The sequence below is a fragment of the Mirounga leonina genome, unplaced genomic scaffold, assembly GCF_011800145.1.
Source record: "Mirounga leonina isolate KUSES-001 unplaced genomic scaffold, KU_Mleo_1.0 Mir_126, whole genome shotgun sequence".
In the NCBI taxonomy this organism is placed as follows: Eukaryota; Metazoa; Chordata; class Mammalia; order Carnivora; family Phocidae; genus Mirounga; species Mirounga leonina.
The window spans coordinates 8293533-8310581 of record NW_023270314.1 but is presented as its reverse complement, the minus strand read 5'-3'; the positions used below and the strand labels follow the sequence as shown (position 1 = coordinate 8310581).

General features: G+C 34.7%; 1 non-coding gene across 1 annotated transcript; it reads right to left on the bottom strand.

Moving 5' to 3' along the window:
• Nucleotides 1–290: 290 nt before the first annotated feature.
• LOC118009045 lies at nucleotides 291–426 on the bottom strand. Its single transcript, XR_004678790.1, has one exon. It is a non-coding gene; the product is annotated as a U4 spliceosomal RNA (small nuclear RNA).
• Between the last annotated feature and the right edge of the window lie 16623 nt (nucleotides 427–17049).

Below are 17049 nucleotides of genomic sequence, written 5' to 3'. Positions count from 1 at the left end.
CATGTTATTTTCTGAAGGAATTAGTATTTTTTATAAAAGAGATGTTATACAAGGGAAAATACATGTTAGAGCAATTATATTAATCTCTAAGCATATAAATAAAAACTAACTAGCCACTTAACTGCTACTGTTCTTTTCTTTTGGCACAATTTAGCAATTACTGCATTCACCCTCTGTTTCTTTCTTTAAAGAGCATGTCTATAAAATTAATGAAGCTTCTACTCCCTGTTGAACATACAGATTTCACAGAAGCAGGGGAAATAATCATCATTCCAATGAGCACAGGCATTTGTACATCTACACCTACACTTATATCTAGCTCTATATTCATATTAAATGTGTTCGTTTTTGAGAAAAGTTTTCAATTAGCAATAATCGCGCCTCGGATAAACCTCATTGGCTACGATACTGCCACTGCGCAAAGCTAAATGTGTTCATTTTTGAAAGTATATACTCATTTTTTAAAGTATATAGATAGCTATAGTGAAAAAAATCCTTACCTTTCTAACTTCTAATAGCTTGATAAGACTATGAATATGGACAAGACAAACATAGATGTACATACATGTATATGGGCTTTTCATTTCTAAAATGGAAATAATATATATGTGCTACATTTCTAGCATCATTCCTTGTTTGGCATCCATGTGTTTGTGTTGTCAATTACAGAAGCACTCTGATTTTATTTTGGGGAACTCTTATTGAATTAAATCTTGGTGAGTCTTCAAATCAAACATTCTATGTTCCTCCTGCTCAAAGCGCAGATAACCAGATAAGCCAATTGGAGGATTTATCTCTATATTTTGAATCTTGACTGGTTGCCGTTGACTGTGAGCATTTTCCCACTTTATCCAATGTGCCATGCAAATATTTTCTTTTTAAGCCTGCTGTGAAATGAAAAAGGTTGGGAAACAGTGATTACAGTGTCTTTCCTTCCTTTGTATATTACTTTTATTTTCTTTTGCCTCTCAAGTAAGATCTGGATTTTTTTTTTAAAGATTTAAAAATTTTTTTTATTTATTTGACAGAGAGACAGCGAGAGAGGGAACACAAGCAGGGGGAGTGGGAGAGGGAGAAGCAGGCCTCGCGCTGAGCAGGAAGCCCGATGCGGGGCTTGATCCCAGGATCCCGGGATCATGACCTGAGCCGAAGGCAGACGCTCAACTGACTGAGCCACCCAGGCGCCCCAAGATCTGGATGTTATGTCCTAATTATACAGCATTAATGCTAGAATCTTGACGAAATGAAGAACAAGGAAGAAGAGATTTAAACTTCACTTTGACATTTAAAAAAATTTAATCATTAATGGCTTTGACTTGAATTATCTTATAAAGAATAAAATGGAAATTCTTTACTTCATGAAACAAAACTTCTTCCTTGCCAATTCCTGCAAATGGGATAAAAAAGAGTCACTCAGAAAAGCTAGTCTATTGGTTCTAATGGTTCTTGTTAAGAGATTGTGAACAAAAAAATAATTAAAATTTTCACTGTTGTATCATCAAAGGGAAGAGCAAGTAATAGTTAGATATGATAATTTGCTTCCTATTTTTATGAGAGACACAATAATGCAATGTTTATATTCTTCCTCAATCCAAATGGATATTTAAAACACTTTTTTCTCTTATCCAGATTTTTTAAAAGAATGTAATATGGAGACTGGGACAGCAGTCCATCTTACTCTTAGTTCAAAATCACTGTATGGTAGTAATAAATAATCTCATTTTTATTTAATATTGTTCAGTTATTCCAGACTAGGCAATTGGGAAACATTTATGTTCTGGTCCAGTTTCAGTCCTCAGCAACTTGAATTTTCAAGATACCCATTTTATACCTTATTCATCATATAAAGCCAGAAAGTTTTGATGTAATATTGTTGGTTTGATGGCCAGTGTTCCAGGAGTGGGCTGCGAATAGTAGAAAGCTCTGTATTATTGAACATATTTGAGAAGCTGTATACTTTTCAATTTAGAGAGGAAAAGAGCTATAAAACATTGCCCCATCATACCGTATAGGTAAAGTAGAAAGACCCTCTACAAAAATTCAAACCATACTTTGGTATTTAATTAATGAAACCTGTCTAACATATAATTCCCACATTTGCTGATGCTAGAGTTTTCTGTAAAATTACTTATAAATAATATGATAGTATTTGGTCTATATTAGGTTTGTTGTCATATGTCATATAAACAGTTGTGCAAATCTTTGAACCATAACTAGTTCTCTACAGAACTTGATGTATCAACAAATTAAGGCAGACTTTTTTTCGATGTGACAAGTTCTGAGAAAGCAATTTGAGCAAATAAAATCTCTGGACAAATCCTCCAAAGCATTTCCAATTACTTGGTATGTCATTGATGGATTTTTATTTTGCTCTTGAAATTTGTAACATACACAGTTTGAACCAACAAATATCCCACTCCTTACTCTGAATGTGTCAGCCATTAAACCAAAGCATATTTATTTTACCACTTGATGAATTGAAGAATAAACAATTAATCACAGATATTCCTTTCCTTCTTCTAACCCTTGATGAATGCTCTTGTATGCATGATGTCATTGATGGATATTTATTCCACTTCTGTAAATAGTGATGCATAAAACTTTAACTGCAGATACATGCCTCTTTCACTCTTAGTGCATAAAAATGTAACACACAGTGTTGAGAGATAATGGACTGCATCACTTTAGAACCTGTTACTCCCTGTTAGTTTCTTTGTTAGGAAGATTCATTAGCTCAAGTAACTGTTGTTTTTGCCTAAAGAACTGCAGTAGAGAGACAATGAAGAGCTTTTTACCCATCATACTATTAAAGCTCTTTAGGGCCTTAGGGCAGGGGCTTTGCTTGTTCATATTATATTCCTAATGTCTAAGTCTCCTAATATGGATATTTGCTAAATTGATAAGTTAAATATTCATAGGAATAGACTATTAGAATCATTCATTCATTCATTCATTCATTCACTGTTTAGGGAGTGGTCTACATACCTATCTAAAGTGACTCCATTCAGATCTCAAAGCCCCTCCAATCCGGTTTATACTCCTACTCCTCTTTTGGGATTGTTATTCCATTTCCAATATCATATTTTCAATCTTTATTTTATGTCTTTTCTGTCCTTTCTGTGATGTTTGATCCTGCTGATGACTCTATTTTTGAAATTATTATCTTTTCTTAAAGATATCTCCTTTTTTCCCTTGAGCTGTGTTTTTAGCCATCTTCTCAACCATAACTTCGTCTACAACTTTTATGTGTATTACTTTTTCCAGTTTTAAGCCACCTAATTCATTCTTCATATTCCATAAAAATAACTCTTCTAAAATGCAAATCTGTTTATGTCACATTCTTGCTTAAAGTATTTTAATATTTTATTACCTGTGTAGTCAAATTTTAGTGTAGTATGCAAAACTCTTCATACTATGACCTCCATCATTACTCCCAAGATCATCTCCTTCCTATCTCATATATAAACTATACACTTCACAGAAAATTTATGGTACACACTGTGGTTCCCCAAGTGAGCCATGATTTCTCATGCCTTTTGACATATTCACTCCCTCTGTTGGACAGCTACTTCTCCCTTTTCCACCATCTGAATGCTTATCCACCAAAGATGGTTCAGCTCAATTTTACCTCTTCAACTCCTCTGGCAGAACAGTCACTCCTTAATTTTGCTTCTCTTGAAAAATTTTGCATAACACAATGTCCCACTTTCTCATTTCAGTTTCTGTAAAGACATATTTCCTTCACTAAATTATTTTAAAGTAGTGAGTACATTCTATCTGTTCTTATATCCACAAAACGTAGATTAGTACCTACCATATAATTATTACTTAAAAAATATTTATTGAAAGATTGAAGTAAAGAATAAAGCCAAGATAAGAAACTTAAAGATTTAGAGGCATGGTTAATATATTAATTTCTTCTTCAACTTGAAGATTTTAATAGTGATGGAGAAAAGAGGATGTGTATTGAGAACAGATACATGTGTTATCTAGAAACAGAAATAGTTTTTTTTAAATTATGATCTATGAAAATAACAAGTCCTTTGAAGAGAACTCCATATATTTGACAAAATTATAGAAGCCTGAGTGTATTAAGAGCTTTACTGAATAAAAGGACTTTAATTTGAAATATGATGGAGAAAAAAAATATGGGAAAGATTTACTATTTCTACAAAGAAAATACTTTCATATACCATGAAGAAAAATAGGCATAGTAGAGAATGAAGAATATTTCGTAAACCTCTCAGTAATTTTCAGTAAAGTCTAACACATAGGGTAGTGAAGTATATAACAATCTCATTATAAGATATCTATTTACTGGTACCCAACATGTAAGTGATTTGTAAACAAAGGGAACATGTACACACATGTATTTGTAAATTTCTGGATACTTCTAGAATGTTCATCTTTCTAAAACTAGTAACTTTGATAAAGTATTGACTGAATGGCCTTCTAAGAAGTTTCTTCTCTCTAAAGAATCAAAGGAAGTAGGAATAACAATTGGTACTTTGAAAATATTACTGCAAAGAAAAAGTAGTCCCTAATACTGAAGAACCAGGAGATATTGACCAATCTTTGTACTAGTTAACAATTAAGTTCTTGACATCAGATACTCTGAGGACGTGATGATAGCAATTTACAACAAAACATCTTGAGAGGAAAGAGGAAGGTGCCACCAATGTCAATAAAATATTCAAGATGATTCAAAGTTGTAAGAAATCAAAACAACACAATTTATTACAACCAATCATAAAAAAAGGAATAAAAATAATCTTCTAAAAAAAGAAAGAAAATAATCTATACCAAATCTCTAAACACTCAGAGATCTTGGATTTACAAGAATCTGTAAAATAAGATGGAGCTTTTTTTTTTAAAGATTTATTTACATTTTAGAGAGAGAGTGTGTGCATGTGTGAGAAGGGGGAAGGGTAGAGGAAGAGGGAGAGGATCTCAAGCAGACTACTCACTGAGCACAGAGCCTATGTAGGGCTCAATCTTAGGACCCTGAGATCATGACATGGGCCAAAATGAAGAGTCGGTTGCTTAACTGACTGAGACACCCAGGCACCCCAAATAAGATGGAGTTTTAATCTTCAGCTACCTGGAAAATAAACTGTTTACAATACCTTTTTTCTGAATATCTGAAAGTTAAATTTTGTTGTATTATCCTGGGAGTGCATAGCCTGGATGTCAGCCATATGAATCACAATACATTGAAGGAAGTGAACAATTCTACTACAGTAATTTATATAGGTCCTTGTTATGCTTTATTTTCAGAGGACATATTTGTTTAAAAAAAATGAAACCATAACACAAGACATAGCTTGTTTTTGAGAAATGGTGAAAGGAATTTGGTATATTTATTATGGATAAAAATGACAAATGGGAATAAGTATAGATCTATAATTCTTTAAAGTCTTTTAATTTTTAAAATTGAATTTTTTCAATGTTGCTTCAGAGGAACAGAAAAAAACAAGAGGCTGGTTCCAGAAAAGACTTTTTCTGATAGTTCTGACCCAAGACAGTATTTTGTGGAAGGTACTTTTTCTCTCACTATAAATGAAAAATAAGGGGCGCCTGGGTTGCTCAGTCAGTTAAGCGATTGCCTTTGGGTCAGGTCATGGTCCCGAGGTGCTGAGATCAAGCCCTGCATTGGGCTCCCTGCTCAGCAGGAAGCCTGCTTCTCCCTCTCAAGCTCCCCCTGCTTGTGTTCCCTCTCACTCTCTGTCAAATAAATAAATGAAATTAAAAAAAAAAAATCTCTGAGGTTGAAAACTTCAGAAACTCCACATGCAATTATGTTGCTTTTTCAGGATTGCAAACCCCTGACCCCTTTCATATGCTACCTAGAGAGTAGCATATGAAAACAAACAGTAGGGGTGCCTGGGTGGCTCAGTCGTTAAGCGTCTGCCTTCGGCTCAGGTCATGATCCCAAGGTCCTGGGATAGAGCCCCACATCGGGCTCCCTGCTCAGTGGGAAGCCTGCTTCTCCCTCTCCCACTCCCCCTGCTTGTGTTCCCTCTCTCGCTGTGTCTCTCTCTGTCAAATAAATAAAATCTTAAAAAAAAAAAAAGAAAACAAACAGTAATAAGTTTTTAACAGGCAACAAAAAATAGTTCTAGCTAGAAGACTTGTTGATCCTTCTCATTACATTAGTTAAACTATTTCTTTTGCCTCGGAGTAAGAAGGATCCATCCTTTAATAAACACAAGGTTGTCTGATCTGATGCTATTTTATGGACAGAAGAGATTACAGCTGAGTTTTCCATAAAATTAGTAAAACATGTTTATGTTTGTATCTTAAGAACCTATGATACGGGGCACCTGGGTGGCTCAGTTGTTAAGCGTCTGCCTTTGGCTCAGGTCATGATCCCAGGGCCCTGGGATCAAGCCCTGCATCAGGCTCCCTGCTCAGCGGGAAGCCTGCTTCTCCCTCTCTCACTCCCCCTGCTTGGGTTCCCTCTCTCGCTGTGTCTCTCTCTGTCAAGTAAATAAATAAAATCTAAAAAAAAAAAAGAACCTATGATTCAACACAATGAAAAAAGGATGGGATGACTTACTTGCTATTTATATAGTTATTTCTCTGACCCTATCACCACTTAAAATTTGGCTGCAAACTATAAATATAACTTTATCTTGTCCACAGTACTACAACTCTTGGGTCATCAATGCGTCTTGTAAAAACAGTTTTCTCCTACATATTTGTCTTACATGGTACTACTTCTAGACTAATAAGAACAGTAAGATTTAGTAGGATGGGCAACTAAGCAAGCAAATTAGTATAATGAACACAATGAATTTTAAATTAGCCTTTGTGATGGCAAAATGGCCAGAGTATGTTTACAAGTTAGATTAGAGATTGTGGATTTACTAAATATTGAAGAGATTGTTGTGGAGCACACAAACTTTATAGTAGATGATGGGTGGATAGATCGATTGATACTTTTTAAAAGAGCCAGTTTTGGGTTTTTTTTTAGATTTTATTTATTTATTTGACAGAGAGAGAGAGAACACAAGCAGGGGGAGTGGGAGAGGAAGAAGCAGGCTTCCCACTGAGCAGGGAGCCTGATGGGGGGCTCCATCCCAGGACCCTGGGATCATGACCTGAGCCAAAGGCAGATGCTTAACTGACTGAGTCACCCAGGCGCCCCAAAAGAACCAGTGTTTTATTCACTTATCTAGGGTGTAAATACAGTCGCTGCCAGACCCTAAGTCTGACTTCTGTTCTCCAGACTCCTATTCAAAACACCTATTTTGTTAGCTCATGTTGCCTTACTCAGCACCATATTACAAACAATCAGAGGAAAAAACTGAAACTTTTGTCTGTTTTAACAAGTGGAATATTTATCTACTTAGATTAAATTAATTATATTTAATTCTGCCTAAACATCAGGAGATGAAGATGACCTTTTATGATATTTTCAAAATGATATTTGCAAATAGAAAAGTGTTAAGCAATGTATGGTATATGTCAATATTCATAACTCTAACACTACAGCCTTACCCTCTTAACTAGATATGCAGAACCTTAAATATTAAGAGATTATGGAGAATGTACTTGAGAAAGGGAGTGATCAGGTGTTCTCTTGACATCGTTAGACATGATGATATTACTGGAAAGAGAAATAAGAGGTATTATATATGAAATACATCAATTCAGCATGCTATTTCATAATTGTATTTCTTTAAAACTTACTTGACTCTAGGGCACTCTGAGAACAGCAGCTGATTTATTCTGTATTTCTTTAAGTCCTAGACCTCTAATCTTCCAACCTGGCACACACAGCGAAGAGAACAGCAGCTACAAAATGATAAGGGGATAGTACTGTGTGTATTTCAGAATAGAACCGGGGCAGGATAGAATGCATAAATCCTCAAGTCTTATAGATTTTTAAGAGCAATGTGCAGTTCAAGAAGATTGTAGAATGTCATTTTTTCTGTGCTCTCCATAATTTTTAGCCACATATACATCTCATCCACTTTATTTTTTTTTTTCAATTAAACCTTCAAGGGATGGAAAAGTAAAGTACTCACCCAAATAAAGGATTGTAAATGGAATAAATATAAAGCTTTGTGTATCCTTTTACTCTTTATTTTGGTGAGAATTGAGTTTGCAAATTTAGATATTTTTGAAGAATGTTGTGTCCATAAATGAAACTGATTCTAAACTGTGCATCTCTGTATATACCTTGATAGACAGAATACTGGCCTCTCAAAGATAACCACACTGTAATTCCAGAACATAAAAATATGCTATGTTACATGGAAGAGAGGAATCTGGGTTGGGGATGGAATTAAGTTTGCTACTCAGCGGACCATAAAATAGGAAGATTATCCTGGATTATCTACGATGGGCCCAGTGTAATCACAGGGTTCCTAAAGTGGAAGACTTGAGGCTGGAGTTAAGTCAGAGTGACCCTGTGAGAAGGACTTGACCTGCCATTGTTAGATTTGGAGATAGAAGGAGGGGCTATAAGGAGGGGCTACTACAGTCAGGGTATGCATGAGGTCTCTAGACGTTGGAAAATTCAAGCAAACAGATTCTCTCCTTAAGCCTCCAGAAAGAATGTAGCCCTGCTGACACCTTGGTCTTAGCCTGGTAAAACTTCTGGTCTACAGGACTGTAAGATAATACATTTGTATTGTGTTAAGCCACTAAATTTGTGATGATTTGTTACAGCAGTGATAGAAAACTAACATTATATCTTTAATAAGCATATTGCCACTACATTAACCTTCATGAGTTAGTTTACTTAAATTTTTTTATGACCCTTTAAAATTTTACTTAGTTTTCCTGTTCTATAAGGAGTGGCAGATTTTTGGTATATATATTTCAAGTAATAGCTTTATATATAACACAGATAAAATAAAGCACCAAACATATTTTTGAATCTACATTATATTCCAGTCAAGAAACATTGACCAGTAACAGCGATTTTGAACATTATTACCATTAAAATAATATTTTGAGAAAGTTTGGATAACCTCTGTCTTCAGAAAAAAATAATAAAAAAAACCCCAAAGTTTAAAAACTTACTACATTGATTTTTTGCCTTATAAAATGCAGGCGTTTTTTATGAGCCCTTTGGTAATGACCTACTTCCTACTTTGTAAATGTTTCTCTCAGAATTTGATTTGTATGTAGGGAAATATATATTTCATATAAGGGTACAGAATTTCTCCTACTTTATTTAGACTGTTGTAAAAAGTTTTTGAAAATTTTTATTTTCACAACGAATCCTGGAGCCTATAGTTCCACAAGCTTGATTCCATATTTCTCCCTGTTCAGTGACAAATTTATAACATGCATTCAACAGTAAATTTTGCAGCATGCTGCAATGGGCTATATGGTACCTTACTACATTTATTAATTTCCAAGAGGATTTTTCTTTAGCCATAATTTATACAAGCCTCTGTGTTATTTATTACCAAGTCTCTATCAATCATCTATTTAGGAATGTTTATTACTAGGTTTATTTGAATGAGGGAAACAGAAAGGCAGTAAGGCCTTTGGGTATTAATGTTAGGCTTGGGGGAGGATGCATTATCCCCCTCAAAGAAAGCTGACATATGGTGGTTGATTTTCATAAATTGTTGGCAAGTGCAATGGGATACTGTGGTTCAAATGGTTGCTAAATAAATAAACTTGCTAATAAGATTAACCTACGAGGATCAAAGTAACATGTGCTTAAGGCACAACCTTCCCACTCCTTTTTTATATTTAGAGGAAGTGATCCTCCGAAGAACTCACAAGAATTCATTTACTCCACAGAACACAGTTTCCTGTGACTAGCCATTAATGAATGCTGGTAGGAACCTTTACATTTGGATGAAATAGTAATCTGGAAATTATCCACAACTGCAAACTAGACACTAATCTTGAGTTACATAAAGGGAGAATTTTAGAAACGGAAAGAAAATGATTCTATAGCAAGGAAATATATGAAGGAAATCGTGTCCCAGTCAAGATGGTCTTGAACTGTAAACTTAAGCCTAGCTGTTCCCCACCATTATGTTACCCTTATGTAAATTTAGATAATTAGTTTCGAGTATGGACTTGAACTGGTTGTTAAGGTTAGGACTTCTTTCTTCACAGAGTGAGGCATTATGAGAGAGATCAGATAATCCAGTGCTTTGGGAAAACCAGAAATTAATCCAGTGTGAAAGAACAGCCTCCAAAGGCAAAGCTCTTCTTTTCGTTACTAATAATAAATTAACTAGATAATTATGAGGCTTATCACCAACATTCTTAAACTGCTGATATTCAGGACCAAAAATATGCTAAACTGTACCTACATTTTTATTACCTTTTTCTTAAGTCTTTCACTTGCCATTAGAATGACATTAGAAAGACATGTTCCAAGCAGCTCACCCATCGGAAAGTACTTGAAGCAGTAGATAGACATAACACACCCATTACCCTCTACTCTTAGGAAGTAGAATTGGTTGTTAGTTTGCTAACTATTATCTGCTCCCCATCCCATCCCTCTCAATTTGGGACCTTGTCCATTTGACTGACAAGTCATCAGGCTCAATGCCATTAAAATTTAGATCTTCTGGAGTACACAAGACTCCTTACAGCTATCCAGCAAATTATTTTCAAACATATCAATGCATTTTTCAGGGTCTTTGAAAACAATCTGCTATGCTTTTGCCAAAATCACCATCTGCTCAAGAATTTTTAGAAGTAAAATTCTTCTTTTGTCCTGTGTAGAAATACTTGAGATTAGTTAGTTTTCTCTCTTCTTTCCACCTTTCTTAAACAAATGATGTAAGGGCTTCTTGTTACAGTAATGAATAAGAATCACAATTCAAATATAGTTTAAATATAGCATAACTAAAGTTAAGTTGGTTGAAGATTGTGAAGGACATCTACTTAAAATATAGACTCTTTATTCTATTTACAGAACTTAACAGCAAGATTTTTTAAAAGGACCATACTTAGTGACTCCCCTACTATGTTGCCTATTAGTTTTGTTACTGAAGAGTATTCATAACATTCTTTTAGATAGCACAGAAGTCACATTTACCTTATAAATTTCAGGATATATATATATATATATTTGTTTTGATTTTGAACTTTAAAGATATCTTTTTCATTAACAGCTTCATTTCATGTTAAAGGTATATTACTTTTATAAAAGTTGGAGCTAAAACATATCTTTTCAACATTGAGCTACAGAATAGAAACGAGGTTTAAAATGCGTACTTCTAGGGGCGCCTGGGTGTCTCAGTCATTAAGCGTCTGCCTTCAGCTCAGGTTATGATTCCAGGGTCCTGGGATCCAGCCCCGCATCGGGCTCCTGCTTCGCAGGAAGCCTGCTTCTCCTTCTCCCACTCCCCCTGCTTGTATTCCCTCTCTCGCCATGTCTCTCTCTGTCAAATAAATAAAATGTTTAAAAAAAAAATAAAATGCATACTTCTATTTTTATCAGTGTATATTGCATTACTCTCAGGAACTTAAGGCACACCTTTTCAACTGGCTGTCAAATAGTAATCCTGACAATACTTGTAATCTGTTATGTTGCTTAATTAAAATGACAATTAAGTCTTATCCACTTCTCATAGCAGTAGGGATAAATAAAAATAAGACAAAACACCTTTTCGAATGAATGTGCACTCTTATGTTGGCTATAATAATCTAGTGAATTCCTTTGAAAGTAATCTGCTTTCAGCTCCCTCTCAGAGTGTCGTAGATATAATAGAACTTTATATTTATATTGCATTGTGATTTTCATACCACTTTTAAACACATTTTATTATAGCCTTCCAATAATCATACACAAAGCACTTTCTAGTAAATTCTGAGTTATCATCCAATAAACATTTGAAGAGACTGAATATTCAATGAGAGTGCATGATATCCTCCATGCAAGGAGACTTTTTTGGCAAGTGAAAAAATCAGAACTATAACCAGGGTCTCTTGCTTCAACTTATTCCAGTGTTGTTCTATGAAACTGTCCTTACTCAGAGAAAGAAAAATCCCTTTCAGTAAAACTTTCTGGAAGAGGATGATGTTGGAGGGGCTCCCGGGTGGCTCAGTGGGTTAAGCCTCCGACTCTTGGTTTCTGCTCAGGTCATGATCTCATGGGTCAAGATGGAGCCCTGCCTTGGGCTCTGCCCTCAGTGGGGAGTCTGCTTGAGATTCTATCCCTCTGCTCCTCCCCCCACTCACTCTCTCTCTCTCAAATAAATAAATAAATCTTTTTTTAAAAAATGAGGATGATGGAAGAAATCTGCAGTCATTATAGTCATGATAAAATCAAGGAATACTACCCAAGGCTGTGTAGTAAATAAATGACTGGAGAGTCACCAATTAACTAGTTATCTGGCATTCAGCAAGTGCTCAAACATAAAATCCTTAATTTTCTCACCTCCAAATTGAAGCATTGCTTCAACAATCCCTACCTGATATGAAATTCTATGGATTAGAAGCAGAACTAATTGAGTCTCAGATATTGCTTTCATTTGGGAAATCAGATGTTTTGTCAATAATATCAACAATACTTATAAGGACTTATCATTGAGCACTTAGTACATGGTGGGAGCATGTTAAGGCTTCAGATGCATAGATGAAGTCATATTATTATCTCCATTTTAAATGTGAAGAAAAAAAAGACTTCAAGGTTAGGTAACTGATCCCCAAATCATTCAGCTAGTAGGTCATATAAAGCTGGAATCTGAAACCAGGTTTTTCTTACTCTGAAGATTCTGCTTCTTCTTCTTTTTTTTTTTTTTGAAGATCCTGCTCTTAAATTAAATATCTGCTTTTTTCTTTTTAAAGACTAACCTTTAATTTCTAGTCTAATGCTACTTAACTTTAAAAAAAATAACTATCAATTCATACTATCAATTCATCGGGCAGGTGGATTTATTTTAATCTGTTTTATCCATTTAAAATAAAAATTTCAAATAATTCAGAATGTGTATTTTCATTTTCTGTTATTTATCTGTGGCCTCACAGTTTGCTTTAAATTAGTTTGATTCATGTCAGAACAGATTTTTTTTTTAAAGATTTGTTTATTTTTTGACAGAGAGAGCGAGACAGGGAACACAAGCAGGGGGAGTGCGAGAGGGAGAAAGCAGGCTTCCCACTGAGCAGGGAGCCCGATGCGGGGCTCGATCCCAGGACCCTGGGATCATGACCTGAGCCAAAGGCAGATGCTTAATGACTGAGCCACCCAGGCTCAGTAGAATGCTTACTATTTCAATTTGCATTGGGAATTTGTCCTTGTTCACACATAATTATTTATAAATGGACCTCAAAAAGAGTATATATAGCTTGCAATAACATATAGTGAGAACATTGTTGTCACTAATGGGTGTGTCATGTTTATCTGTTGCTTATCATTTTTTTTTTAAAGTAATAGACCTGATTTTTTGGAACAATTTTAGATTTCCAGAATAATTGAGAAGAGAGTACAAAGAGTTCTCATATATGTCCTCACACACAGTTTCCTCTGTTATTAGCATCTTGCATTAGTATGGTGCATTTGTGACAATAAATGAACCAATATCCACACATTATTATTTACTAAATCCACAGTTTACATTAAGGCTCAGTCTTTGCGTTGTAGTGTTCTATCGGTTTTGATAAGTAGATAATGCCATTATTCACCATTACAGTATCATACAGCATAGTTTTACCCTAAAAATTCCCTCTGCTTCACTATTTATCCCTACCTCTCTCACTCTGAACCCCTGGCAACCATTAATCATTTTACTGTCTCTACAGTTTTGCTTTTTCAAGAATGTCATGTAATTAGAATCATGCCCTACATAGCCTTTTCAGGCTTGCTTCTTTAACTTACCAATAAGCACATAAGTTTCCTCCATGCCTTTTTGTGACTTGATAGCTAATTTCTTTTTATTGAGGAATAGTATTTCGCTGTATGAATGTACCACAGTTTATCCATTTACTTATTGATAATATCTTGGTTGCATCAATGTTTTTGGTGCCATTTTTTATAAAACTGCTGTAAACATTTGTGTGGAGGTTTTTGTTCAGACTTGTTTTTAATTAAACTGGGTAAATACCTAGGAGCATGACTGCTGGAGCACATGGTAAGACTATGTTTGGTTTTGGAAGAGACTGCCAGTCTTTCCAAAGTGGATATACTATTTGACATGCACATCAGCAATGAATGAGAGCTCCTCTTGCTCCACATCCACTCTAGCATTTGGCATTGTCAGGTTTTTGTTTTGCTTTTAATTTTAGCCACTCAGTAAGTGTGTAGTGGTATCTTGATTTAATTTGCAATTCACTAATGACATGATTCTAAACATCCTTTCAAATGTTTGTTTGCCATCTGGGCATCTTCATTGGTGAGGTATCTGTTCAGATCTTTTGCCTTTTAAAAAAATTGGTTTTCTCTTTGTTGGTTTTGAAGAGTTCTTTGTATATTTTGGATACAAATCCTATATCAGATATGTATTATTTAAATATTTTCTTCCAATCTGTGGCTTTTAATTCTCTTAAGATAATACCATTTCTAATAAAAGCATTACTAGATACTTTGCACATCTCAATAAAAATGGCATCATTACCATCTTTTGGATGTCATTGAAATAAGTTATCCACTGATGAAAGTAATATAAAAAAGAGCTACAAATCACAGTTTTCATAAAATTACTGCCTGCCATGTTATAACAGTTTTTTATCCCAAAGATATATGTTAAAAAATTTATGATCTCAGTAAGAAGGATATATATCTGTACTGGACATATGAAAACATAAATGTATTTTATATTATTATAACATATATATATTTTATAATATACATATTATATATATGTTTAATGTATATCATATAGTGTTTGCTCATCAGATGTTTGAGAACCAAGAACAGCATTCAAAGCCCTACTATAAATTTAAGCTGTCTTTCCAGTTAGTCCTCTACCATTTGTTAAAACGAAGGTATGCAAGGTTGTCTAGCAGTGATTCCTATATCCCCCAATTCCCAATTAATTTCAAAGTATTGAGAAATAATTGTAAATAGTCATTGCTCCTCACAACATATTTGATGGTTAAGCTCTCAGGCTACTGAGGTAAATTCTTAGATCTATGTTTCACCACTTGTCAGCTGAATAACCTTAAACAAGTTACTTAACTTCTCTGTGTTTCAAGTTCCTTCATGGGTAGAATGATGATATAAATAGTACGTGATTTATAGATTGTTGTAAGGATTACAGTAAAGTGTAGGGATTACAGAAAGCATTCTTATTACGCACTCAGTGTTAGTAATCTTATTTATGAGTTGTCAAAAAGTTATATGTAAGGTAATATAAAATATAAGACATACTGAATATCGGAGAAAATACTTGATAATTCAAAAATATCATATATGTTTGGAAGTAAAAGAATTTTAAAGTCTCATTTTATTTAAGTGGTATTTTTTCCAACTGTAAAATTTATTTCTTTGACATATATTGAGATGAATGTGTCAACAAGAATTTATAGATAGATATATAGAGATAGATAGGTAATCCTTGTATACACATGAAGCAAATAATTTTATTATATCGGTTGTTATGATTCATAAAGCAAACAAGGGGGAATACCACGGCTATGTATATGTAGAAATTTGGAATCTAGGGTCTCAGACATCTCTTAGGCATACACAAATTGATACTCAGAGAGCTTGTGTTTGTCATTTGAAGAGGAAAGAAAATGGTGATTGAATCAAGAATTGGGGAGAACAGTGTCCAATTAGCTCTCCTCTGTGAGACCAAATTGATGGGTTTTGAGGCCAGAAAATGATGCTCTGAAGCTGTCTTCAGGGATATATATATTTTTAAACCCGTAAAATGGTAACGTCCAGTGTTAGCGAAAAGGGACACGAAGCATGGCTCAAGTATGGGGAATCTTGAGATTTTTCAGTTTGAGGCAATAGAAGCATCTTGGCAGGGAAGTTTGCAAATTCTCTTCTTTGTGTTTAGTCCATCTGTATTTGCTAATTGTCAATTAAAGTTGGGTTCTTACCTTCCCACAGAGAATGGGAGAGTGGTAACTATCTCCTGTTTTGCACTTCAAAGAGATGGTTCCCAGGTCCCTGAGAAAGACATTTCCTGGGTTGTAAAACCGGCCAGAGTCTGGGAGAAGATTTATACACATATCAAAGGGGCAGAGGAAGAATTTACAGTTACAAGTTTTCTAATGTAAATGTTCTTAAAAAAGGGAGTTCAGAGGCCCAGAGAGGAAGAAGCTTGTCTAAAATTTAGTCGAGCCGAAGGGAATTTCAGGGCATTTTGGTCAGACCTGAGATACTGGACTTGCACAAAATACGTCAGACAGTCTGGTCATCTGCAGAATCGTGACACAAAATATATCAACTCTAGAAAGTTAATGTTTTATGTTCACTCAAACTTCTCTGCAGCTTTTCAACCCTTTGTGTAAACTCTCACATCAATAGCCAAATCTTGAATGGTGGGCTAAAGACCTCAGCATCACCTGGGACCTTTTAAGAACTAAGGAATCTCGACTCCTCCTGTGATTCATTAATCTGCATTTTAACAAGATCCCCAGGTGATTCCTGTGCTGCCTGAGGTTTGAGAAGCACTGCCAGGCGTTGTCTCTCTCCCATTCATCCCCATTAATTTTTTTTCTATTAGCTCCAATTCCACAGGCACTTGGCCTCAGATTTATAAGGTTACAACTAGTTAATCTAATAAGTGACAACAATATTGTATATCTATTGGGAATAATTTATTCATGAGAGCAGAAGAGCAACTGACTTCTTTTCTTGCAATCAATGTGATTTTTTTTTTCCCTGATTGGGTTAAACAATGACAAGAAGTGTTCAATTTCTTGTCATTGTTTAATCCAATTAAAAACAATTCAAGTTAGTTAACAGGTGAAAATATATTTTGTACAGCTCTTTACCCTTTACTAAGCAGCTGTACACTTCATCTTTTGGGAGGGGGTCCTACATTCATACATTTTGATAAGAATGGATAAAATAGTGTATTGTTACCATAGCAACAAAAAAATCTTAAGATACGTTTTCCCCTGCTTTAGTACAGTTATCTTTCTTTTTTTATAATTTTTTAT